Source organism: Fukomys damarensis, unplaced genomic scaffold, assembly GCF_012274545.1.
Source record: "Fukomys damarensis isolate Sample0158 unplaced genomic scaffold, DMR_v1.0_HiC HiC_scaffold_1, whole genome shotgun sequence".
NCBI classification, from domain to species: Eukaryota; Metazoa; Chordata; class Mammalia; order Rodentia; family Bathyergidae; genus Fukomys; species Fukomys damarensis.
Window position 1 is genome coordinate 54,461,735 of NW_022900913.1, and position 12,216 is coordinate 54,473,950.

The 12,216-nt window shown below is 43.4% G+C and overlaps 1 pseudogene; it reads left to right on the forward strand.

Annotated features, from left to right (window-relative positions):
- LOC104871461 overlaps positions 1-10,986 on the forward strand; it is a 71,005-nt pseudogene extending 60,019 nt beyond the window's left edge.
- The last annotated feature ends 1,230 nt before the right edge of the window (positions 10,987-12,216 follow it).

Below are 12,216 nucleotides of genomic sequence, written 5' to 3' on the forward strand. Positions count from 1 at the left end.
TATAATATATATATATATATATGGCACATGCTTCTTGCTTTTTCATAATTCCTTTATATTTTTTAATCTTAGGAGCCTGACCAAAGCTTTATGTGACTCAAATGGTCATGTCAGTTAGCAGAGTTGGGCTAGTACTGCTCCTTTGCTAATGGCTGCTTCTGAGTCCTAGTCCATGACGTACCAGGGTCCAGCAGGTTCACTTCCAGCTGAGATCAACCTAGCTCCAACCAAATTCCTTCCCCTGAATTATGGCTTCTCACTGACCTGATGGGTTGGTTTCTGGTTGATTGTAATCCATTCTCGGCACCCTTTGATCTCTCCATACAGACAAGCAGTGCCTTCCCCCTTTACATCCCCAATTACATGTCAGCTATCCCTGCCCGCGTATCGGATATTCCTGCCTGCCTAACAGCCATGGCCAGGTACTCCTAGCCAGATGCTTCCAAATGCCTCACCCTGTGTCTATAGATATCTTCAAAGCATACCTTTCCTAATCTCCCATGCTTGTAGTAAATAAAATACTGTGTGCCCTTGGCACCCCTTGTCTTTGCTGCCCAGAGCAGCACTGAACAGGCCCAAGACCCAGCTTTTTTTCTCTAAGTTTTATTTCCTGTCTTTAATTTGCTTTGTGCTGTCATGGCTCATAGGAGACCAAGACCCACTGCAGGAATTCTGGTAACATCCCCTTACCTTTTCCTATGTTGGACTACATTAATATTAGGATATTCTGCCCATCAAAAGATACCATTAAGAGTTGTAATGGTAAATCACACAGGAACAGGCTCTATGCAGTACATATAATGACAAAGGCTCATTAGAATGTACAGTGGGCCTTTGAGTTACGACCTGGCTGACATATGAACAGCTTGGGTTATGACCAGAATTTTAGTTTTAACTTACTATCAAATCTTGAGTTATGACCTGCATGTCAGCTGCATGTGCTTCCAGATGGTCTCAGATACAGATTTAACCCTTAAAAAGTTGTGGAAGGAAAAATTATGACATCCTTTCCTATGTGGACTTAATTGAGAAATCCTGGGCCAGTGTCTCTCTCTCTAAGGACACAAGAGCTGCCTGTACATAGGGGAGAGACTTTGAAGGCTGTGAGAGGAGTCTGGACCTTCAGTTGATGATCTGGAATTACAACCAACCCTCAAGAATGAGTTCAAAGTCAAGGTCCACTGTAGAACCTTATATCAATAAGAAAAAGACAATCTTAAAAAAAAAAAAACAAAACCAGGAACCAAGACCTGAAAGGAACATCATAAATTTCACACTAGACATGGAAAAGATGCTCAAATCATTTAGTGTTCAGGGATGCTTAAATTAAAACCACAATGAAGTACCCATGCACACTGCCAAAAGGCATTACAATTACTGACACTACCAAGTGTGTCTGAGGATTTGGACCAACTAGAATGCTCAGACTAATACAGAAATATCATGGGCAGGCCTTTGTCTGTTCCCAAGCCCCCATCCATATTTTTTTGCCAGGAATCATAAGATGTTTTGTTAAAGCCACTTGCACTGCACATGAAACCATTCAAGTGCCCTGATTGCAAATGTAACCGTTCAAGCTGCAAGATGTTCCTACCCAATGTTTCAAGATGTTCTGTTAACTCTGCCTTTCCTCACTCTCTTCAATACTGAGGAATCACTCAGAATCCTTACTGAGGCCAGAAAATATCTGCAAGGTCTGCCTCCCCACACTGTGTGACCATGAATCAGTAGACTGGACAAAAGAGGTAACCTCTGATGTCCCTGATGTCAATCGGGTTGGAACTTTCGTGCCCCTGCTGGACAGGCCTCTCTCAAGTGATATCAAAAGACCATCCTAAGAGGGTCCATGCTGGTGCCAAAAAGCCTACCAACGTGTCAAAATCAGCCTTGGTGACTCAGAAGCCAGTTGAATCACTTGGAGACTTACTACGAACTACTCTGAGAGACATTCTGAGTCTTCATGCATTTTGATTCTGAAGCCTCTGAGAGCCAGTGCTGCTTTCATGGCCCAGTCCGTTCCTGACACCTGCTGCAAACTCCAAAAGCTTGAAGGATTCACTGGCACAAATGCCACTCAGCTGCCTGAAGTCCCTACAAAGGTCTTCACCAATTGAGACTATGAATCCCAACGTGAGGCAGACAAGTAAATGAAGCAAAGTCTCACTCCTCATGGCTGTGCTCGGGAGACCAGATCCTACTCGAAAACCAGGACCACCACACACGGGGGGAAACCAACAGCAGACCCCCTTGCATCTGGACCAATGTGCATAAAGAGATTGGACAATGCAAGAATGAATGCCCCAATCAAAAGGGAGGCACACTTAGTTGGAAGTCCCCCAGTCATGCTAGCCCTCAATACCAACCCCAGACACCAGCACCTAACCTGATTGCATGTGCAGAGACTGAGTCAGATTAGGACGGAAGGGGCTCCTTCACTCTGGGTCCCCAGGAACCCATGGTCAATATGACAGTTGGGGGACACACAATGACTTTTATGGTGGACACAAGGGCTGAACATTCTGTTGTGACCACCCTGGTTGCCCCTTTCACCAACAGGGACATCACCATTACGGGTGCAACTGGAGTTCAGATAGCAAGGCCATTTTGCCAAGCACAGACTTGCCGATTGGAAGGACATGAAGTGGTCTATGAATTCCTGTATCTGCCTGAGTGCCCTATCCTTCTCCTGGGAAGAGACCTGCTGACTAAACACAGGGCATGCATAACCTTTACTCTCTAGGGAACTGTTAACCTGATCCTAGAGGCCCAGAAAGGACTGACACTGCCTGTAACTGTCCCCAGAGAGGATGAATGGAAACTATGCACTGCCGATTGGGAAGAAATAAACCCCCCAAAGTTACTGGAGACATTTTTAGAGGTCTGGGATGAAAAATCCCTACCCAGGACGGCCAAGAATCAGCCCCCAGTCCTGGTAGAACTTAAACCAGGGGCAAAACTGTCAGACTGAGACAATATGCTATACCCAGAGAGACATGACTTAGGATCCAGGAACACATCAGCCAGCTGAAAGGTGCAGTGATCCTGAAAGAACGCCAGTCCTCTTGGAACACTCCACTACTGCTAGTTAAAAAGCCAGGTGGAAATGGATACTGACTGGTACAGGACCTCCAGACAATCAACAATGCCACAGTTACTCTAGATCCATTTGTTCCAAACCCCTACATCCTGCTGAATCTGCTCTCACCTCAAGCAGCCTGGTTCATCTGTCTAGATCTTAAAGATGCCTTTTGCCTGTGGCCGCCCCCAACCCGCAAAGCCAGCCATTCTTCTCCTTCAAATGGGAAGGCCCCAGTACAAGGCAAATGACAGTTAACCTGGACAAGACTTCCTCAAGGCTTCAAAAGCTTCCCCATGCTGTTCAGGGAAGCCCTGAACTTCTACCTGGGGTTCAGCATAACCAAGAGACACTACTCCCTGGGAATGGAGAGAAAAAAGCCATCTGCTCCCTCCTGAGACCTGATAACAAAAAGAAACTCTGTGAATTCCTGGGGCAGCTGGTTTTTGCCAAATCTAGATCCCATGCTTTGCAGAAAAGGCCAAGCATCTCTCTCTGCTGCCCTGATTGGACCCTGGAAGGTCAACTTCTAAAATGGAAAGTTCAACAAGAATCAGCCTTCAGAAAGATCAAATGGCTTCTCACCAGAGCCCCAGAATTAGGACTGCTGGACATGAGCTGAGAATTTAATCTCTTCGCGCATGAAAAAGACTATGTAGTCCTCAGAGTCCTAACTCAAGTGGTAGAGTCCCGGCAGAGGCCAGTGGCCTATCTGTCTGAACAGATACAGTAGCAGCTGGATGGCCCCCTTGCCTCCGTGTCCTAGCGCCAACTGTCACCCTCATTAAAGAAACAGACAAACTGGCTTTGGGACAAAACCTTTGGGTAAACTTTCCCCACTCCTTTATGACTCTGATGAATAACCAAGGACATAAGTGGCTCTCAATCACTAGGATGACATAGGACCAAGGGCTGCTTTGCACAGTCCTGAGTTATTTTAGAGACTTTACTTTAAATCCAGCCACCTTCCTGCCAACTGTGGAAAGGCCTCCAGACCACGACTGTGAAGAAGTCACCAATGAGCTGTTCTCCAGTCAACCTGACCTCACTGAGGTACCAAAGCCCAGACAGGATACCACCCTGTTCACAGACCGTAGAAGCTTCACACAGGTTGGAGAACAGCTGGCAGGTTACCCACAGTCACTACGGCAGACCAGATCATCGAGGCAGTTCCCCTCCTAAGTGGTTTGCACAAAGGCAGAGCTCTGAGCACTCATCTGAGCCCTCCAATGGGCAAGAGGAAAGACTGTTAACATTGACTATGACTCTAGATGTGCTTTTGCCACAGTCCACATCTATGGGGCTATATATAAGGAAAGAGGACCATTGACACAGGAGGTAAAGGGATCCAAAATAAGGGAGAGATATTACAACTCTTGGGGGCTGTCTTGGAACCTGAATAAGTAGCCATCATACACTGCTGGAGACATCAAAAGGGGCAGGATGCTGTCATCCAAGGAAACCAGCTGGCAGACTGGGCAACAAAAGAGGCCATCCTCACTGGCACAACAGCATCAATTCAAAATGTTTTCACAGACTTGGCCATATTCCCTAAAGATTACCAGAATACAGAACAAATATATTCCCCAGAAGAAAATCAGTGGGCACAACAAGAAAGGGCATTCCAAGGCCCCAGTGCATGGTGGACTCTGCAAGATCAAAGAATAGTCATACCTCAGTGGAGGACATATACCCTAGATCAGGACTTCCACAGCTTGAACTATCTGGGAAAATCATCCTCTGAGGCTCTGTTGGGCTGTCACTTGTACATCCCCAGCTGTCAATCCTCTGTGCCACTGTAAGTCAGCAATGCCTAATGTGCACCAGGAGCAATCCCTTGCAATGACCCAAGCCAGCCCCAGGGATCCAATACACTGGGTTGTCACCATTGAGTACTCAGAAGTAGACTTTACGAAAGTAAAACCCTGTCGGCTAAGTCAATACTTGTGGTCATTGTTTGCACATACTCAGATTGGGTCAAAGCCTGAGTGCCACTTGGTTTCTTTGCCTTCGGAGACTTTCAAATACTTGTAACACTTGGCTGTAGTGCTGAACTATATAACATTTGGCTATAATGCTGAGCTGTTGCACTTTGGTGTAACAAGACAACTCGGATGGAAATGCAAATGGGTACCACCACTTTGGAAAGTCCAGCAATTTCTAGTAAAGTTAAAAACACATATGCTTTAGGACTTAGCAATTCATTCCTAGAAAAATAACCAGCAAAAATGCATAGATGAGGTGTGATAAAAAATTGTGGTGAATGTTTAAATTTAAAAAATCATCACAATGAAAGACACATTGCCACTTATCCCCCTCAGAATACTCCTCCTGGCTTTGAACTCACTTATCCTACGGCTCCTGCCACTTTCTGAGACTGTTCTGGGAGCCTCCTTTTGTGAGTGTCCCTAGTTGTGCTGTCCTGACTTATCTCAATGTTCCTAATCCATTCAAAATGTTTAACTTTCATGGTCATTTTGATTTTGTGGAAGATCTGGCAGTTTCATGGTGCTGGGCATAGTGAATCATGTGGTTGAGGACACACTGTAATGTTTTTAAGGGCCTGCCTTTCTATTGGATGGCATTCGGCAGCAGCATTCACTGTATTTTTTATCATACCTCACAAAGACACTTATGGGGGAGGACTTCCAGAACTACTTCAGAAAGTGGCAAGAATGACAGACTAAGTGTGTTTGAAGTGAGGAGGAGTATTTTGAGGGGGATTAATGGCAATGTGTCTTTTACTGTAATAAACATTTTTAATATAGACATTCACTGTATTTTTGATAATGTATTGTTAACACTGAAAGACAAGTAAGATAATGTTTGTTGCCACATCATAATAGCTCAGTGTTGGAAACGGATGTCCTTCAACAGATGTAGGTGTGTATTATGATGCATCATGATACATGCATGAATTGAATACATGGGTACAATTATATGCTTCAACACGTACATATGGTATAATACATATGGTATAATTCTATCCAAATAAAGTGCAAAAACAAGCAAATCTAAATTATGGTGTTAGACTGCAGATTTTTGTGTCACCTGTGTGAGCCACCATGGTGATAAAACTGAATACACTATGGTTAGAAATTAGGGTAGTATTTACTTTCAGGGAGACAAGAAGGGCTCTAGGGAGGTTTTTTTCATTGCTCATAATATTCTATACTTGATCTGAATTAGGGCTACAAGGATGTCTTTACTTGGAGATAATTTATTGCATGTATTAATCATGCAGTTTTCTTCAAATAGATCATGCAGTAAACATTTGTTAAGTACCCAGTCCATGGATGCGTAGGATGGTGTTGGGCCCTGTGGCAGCTCTGCTTTTCACCCCCTTTTTTACATTATCATGCTGGAGAAAGCCTATTATTACTAATTGGATCAAAGGTCAGTTCAGGAAGTGAATGTAGCAGCTCTGCGTGTCCATTGTGAATGTGCAAAGTAGGACTCAGCTGGACTAAGGCTAGATGAAATTTTGCTTTGATTGGCAGAGTCCGCTTTAGTGCCTCCCAGTTCATGACAGCTTTTCTGTGCCACATTGAAATTGCCAAGATAATTGCACCGCTGGTGAGCGGGGGACCCCAGCTCCGAAGCTGGAGCACCTCTCTTTGATTCAGGTATCAGACTCTGCCATCTGGAAGCAGCAGTGGGCAGGAAGCTAGAGAAAGAGCATGCTGGGAACCCAGTGTGCAGGAGGGGTGGGAGGCGAGATCAAGTATGAACTGGTGGAGAATTGTGCTCTGGCCACGCACTAACTACATTACTTAATTTTTCCAACAATAAGGCTGAAAGAATGGTAGTACACCTGTTCGTATTTGAAGAGGATTTGATCATGTAATTAAATTGTTAGTGACATCAGGGCATGCGACAGGTTTGCCTCCATCCAGATGGAAGTTCCTGTCATAAAATTTAAGGAATAAAACCATTTTCACATAGAGGTGGTAAAATTGTGAGCAAATTTTTCTTTCAATAAAACTGTTGTTATATTTTTGAGTAATCAATAATAACAATAAACATAAATCAGGTACACAAAACCCTTTTCCTTTCCAACAAATGAATGATCTTCATTGCATGGATATTCAGACAAAAGGAAAAACACTAAATTAACATTTCACACTCATTACATGAAGACAATTCTTTGAAAATTCAATCAGGGAATGTGGTCAAATTTGAATATGACATTTGTGTAGCTTTGTGTGTCAGTAACAGAAAAACAAGCTTCCATTTATAAATATACATCTGACTTAGGCCCAGGGATTTAGCTCCGTGGTGCCACACCACCCTCACAAGTGCAAGGTCCTGAGTTTGATCCCCGACATCAAAAAAAAGAAAAAAATAAATAAAACTGACTTTAGATCATGTTTCAGGACTCATTATCTTGTCAGCCTTAGATGTGAAAAGCTGGTATTTCCCTCAGAAAATATTTCTTTGAGTTTTTTTTTTTAAACATATGGCCTTCAGCTATTGGGAAGATTTTTGCTGTTATAACAAAGGTGATTTCTGAATTGATGGATGTATGTTTTAATCATAGTGTGGTGTAAACCTGGATGACATGCACATCATAATGCATTTGGTTTGTTTTTCTGTGAAGGAAATTCTCAGCTCCCCACGGAGGTGCCCCACTCACACCTGCTCACTCCCAGGAGATGCCCCAAATTAATAGCACTTTTGCTTGTGAAAGATCTTGAACTCATTACTCACTTCAGATAGGTGTTAGAGGAGCAAAACCATCTGACCAAACAAGAACCATGGAACTGAGGAAATCGCTCCATTCCACCAAGTTAAGTTGGAACAGCACCCTGGAGTCATTCCTCCTTCCACCGTCCTGGGAGAAGCACTGAGAGCCCTGCGGTGGGTTCCAATCTTCTGCTTGGTGCTATGACACAAGGCGAGAAGAAAGACAAAGAGACAGAGTTAAAGAGAAAAGCAGGGAGCCAGGGTGGCCAGGGCTAAACAGCAAAGGCCCTGGCCAGCCAAAGCCATTGATGTTTATTGTTGACGTCACAGTTAGGTCAGAGTAAAGGGGCTACATGTAGTTGTTAGGGATACATTCCAGACACAGGCAAGGCTTATAAAGAAGAGACAAAGCATTCTTGACTTAGGAACAGAACAGACAAAATATACGTTGTGGTTAATAATTAACATTATCTTTTTAGTAAAGAGGGTTTCACTTCTGAGAATGGAATTTGGGTAAGAGTCACTCTGACCTGGCTGTGCGTTACCTCATATTAAGCCCCATAGTTTCACAGGCCATTTCTCTGGTCTCTGCCATGGCCATTGGTCTTTTTAGCACAAGGAGTACATGCATATGATTTTTATACTATGGTTTTACACTATCTAATATGACAGCCCTTTGCCACATTTAGCTACTGAGTACTTGAAATGGGACTCACGTTGATACAGTGGGGTAGGGCGTGGCAAGCTGGCTGGGGAAATAAGCAGGACCTGTCAATTACAAATCCCAGGATAGTGCCAAATACTTCCCAGGAGGCGGAATTCCAGGACCCCGTTATGTGGGAGTTCTCCAGGGCTCCCAGGAGATGTGGATGACATATGAGGACACAGATGCCACAAGGAGGCTGCATGGGAGCCCGCTCTGCATCTTCTAGAATATACTTTTATTTTTGCTTTTATCCTTTCCTCTCTTTGTTCAGCCCAATTTTGCTCTACAAAGCCAGTCTTTCTCTTACTCTTTCACCCCTCATTTTTTAAATAAACTTTTGGCACTGTTTTTGGCTTGTCTCATCCAATTCTTTGTTTGAGGCAAGAAGGGCCTGGAGTACTTCTAATTGGGAAGCCATTTCTAAAGGAACTACATGTCACTAGTGTGACTCAGGAGGTTAGCTTTTAATTTTACTTACTTTAAATTTAAAAATTGATGTACAATGTAGTTACTGGGAGACTAGTAAGTACGTTTGGAAGAACACCGGGGTCTCATTTTAGAAACTGTTTTATGAAATATAATATTACAGCTGCCGGTGTCACCACCGCAGAGCTCACTGGCCGTCCGGGTGCGGGCGCCCGGCTCCCGCTGGAGGAGATCTGCCCCTGCCCTGGGCCCACTGCAGCGCCCCTCCTGGCCCGGCGATGAAGTGTCACTAGGAGCGCCACTGCCAGCGAGGAGGAGCTCAAGAAGGCCCACCGGAAACTGGCCCTGAAACGGCACCCGAAAGAAATTTGGATAATGCGGGAGAAGCAACTGAACAATTTAAATTAATCCAAGAGCATGTGGTGCCCCCCTCTCTTGGGGGGGTATAATAATCAGAGAGGCCTTACTCAGAGGAGCGCTTGATGGAGAATGTCAAGATGACAGCTTAGATTTGCTTCAATATTTCACTGTTACCTGTTATTCTGCTTATGGAGATGATGAAAAGGGCTTTTATACAGTTTATCGTAATGTTTTTGTTGTTGTTCTTTTGGTACCGGGGATCGAACTCGGGACCTTGCGCTTTCAAGGCAGGCTGCAGGACCGCTGAGCTAAATCCCCGGCCCTATCGTAATGTTTTGGAAATGGCTGCAAAGGAAGAACTAGAATCTGTACTAGAGGAGGATGTTGAGGATTTTTCACTTTCGGAGCCTCCCAGAGTGCCTACGATATGGTAGTCCACCTATTCTACGCTTACTTGCGGAGTTTTTGTACTCAAAAGAACTTCGCCTTAAGGAAGAATAAGATGCACGGCAAGCGTCAAACCACTGGGCAAAGCGAGCTATGCAAAGACAGCAACAACAACAAAATTCAAGACAAAGCCAGAAAAGAGAAGAATGAGCTCGTACATCAGTTGGTAGCCTTTATTCGTAAAAGAGGTAAGAGAGCACAGGCTCATCTGGAGCTTGTAGAGGAACAGAACGCTGAGGAGGTCAGGAAGGCCAAAGGGATGAGGCAGCAGCAGAAGCTCCAGCAGGCCTAACCCGTGGAGGAGTACAGAGCTGGGTGACATGGCCAGTGTGTAGAAGGAGCTCCCAGAGTGGGGGCACGGTACGAAAAGGAGCCTGGAGATGGATCAGATGAAAACGAAACGGAGGAAGAGGATGAGCTCAAAGGGTCAGGATGGTAAGGATAGTAATGAGACTGAGGAAGTTGGGTCTTCTGATGACCTTTACTGTCCAGCATGTGACAAGTCTTTCGAGACAGAAGAGGCCATGAAGAATCATGAAAAGTCAAAGGAACATCGGGAAATGGTTGCTTTGTTGGAACAACAGTTGGAGGAAGAGGAAGATAATTTTTCAGGATCTCAAGTAGAAGACAATCTGTTGAATGTCAATTCTAAGACTTTTTTTTTTTTTTTTGGTACCAGGGATCAAACTCAGTTCTTTGTGCTTGCAAGGCAGGCAGCAGAACCACTGAGCTAAATCCCTAGCCCTTGAATGCCAATTCTGAGGAAGAAGAAATGGAAGCTTTCTAAAACACAGGAGAAAAAGAAACAGAAGCCACCACAGAATTCCGCTGACTGTTTCAATGAAAGTGGAACTGGAGAAGTAGAAAAGGTTGATCTAAAGGATACTAATTTAAGACAATGCCAAAGAATTAGAAGATAGTCCTCAAAAATTCCAGTGTCACAGAGACCACTGAACCGTGTGATGATCCAAAGAGTGAAGCTGAAAGTATTGCTAGACCCAAAGGAAAGAAAACCAAAGATATGAAAAAAAATCTGTCAAAGTACCTGCTGAACCACAGATAGAGTGGTGTTGCTTTCAGCTGCACAACTTGCCATAGTGAGTTTCCATCCTGGAATAAACTTTTTGACCCTCTCTAGGCTGCCGGTCATACAAGAGCACCTCCACAACCGTCTTTAAACAGTGTAACCAGGAGTCAAAGCAAGAAAGAAAAACGTAAAAATGGATATAAATTCTGCCAGGACTTTTTTTGCTTACTGTGTCCAAATTTTGAAACCAAAAACTGAACTGAAATCATCTAAAGAGTTATAATTTCAGTGATTTGCAATTTATTGCATTGTGGAAGATTATTTTTTAACCTTTAAGGACACTTTTTTGTTTAATATATATAATTTAAACATTTCACTAGTGATTGAATTCTACTTTTGCCACCTTAATTGACTTGAATGTCTCAAAACAGGTAACTACTTTAAAGTGCGTATCTTGATTTCCCACGTAGACAGAAATGTACAGGGAAATTAAATTATTTTAACACATTCAAATGCCCCTTTCTGCTGTTTTGTGATTTTCACCTTGTTTTTGTTTATTTAAAGCTTTCTTATTTTATTATGCTCTGTGATCTGTCAAAAAGTCAGGCCTTTTAAAAATTACCATATTTTTTCCCATCTGATATGACTAGTCCTTTTAAAATAAGTTAAAATTATTTCTGATTTTAAAAAAAAGGAAGCAAAACTACATATCAGGTATTTCCAGTGAAAGTTTACTCAAAGTTTATATACGCTTTGGTTCTAATGAAAGTCCATTTTAGCTTCAGGCCATCTTGCTACTGGGTTCCCTGAGGCCTTCACTGATGCCCTCATAGTGCTTATTCTTCTTCAGCCTAATCCTGTATCTTTCCTGTCCCTTTCAAATATGTTTGATTCCAAGAATTTTTCCTCATGAACATTCTACCCACTAATATCTGTCTCAGAAAGTGCTTCATGGAAAAACGCAACTTCACATAATAAGTTTACTTTAAATATTAGAGCAGTCACTTGGGACTACTGGGATCTCAAACATCTGGACTCTCAAGTATTCACCTAGTTAGGATATCACAACCAGCCAGTTCATCATGTTGTGGGTGCCCTTGGGTGAATTCCCTTAACCGAGGGCTGTGGGTCACCTCCAAGAAAAAAAAAAATGAGGCCAACATGGCTGGACCAGTGAATTCTAAGGTCCTTTTTGAGTATCTATAAATATAATATTGCACCTATAAATGTATATGATATCTCTGTTGCCTAGGGGCTGCACCTGAAACTGAAAAATTGAGATAATTTTTCTCTGGAGCTGGAGGAGGAAAGAAAAGATGTTTAACAAGTATCAAAAACGGAGCAACCCTGCCAGGCATAGTGGCGCAGGCTTATAATCCCAGCATTCAGGAGGCTGAGGCAGGAGGATTGCTGTGAGTTCAAGACGAGCCTGGGCTACATAGTGAGTTCCAGGTCAGTCTCAACTACATAGTGAGACCCTGTCTCAAA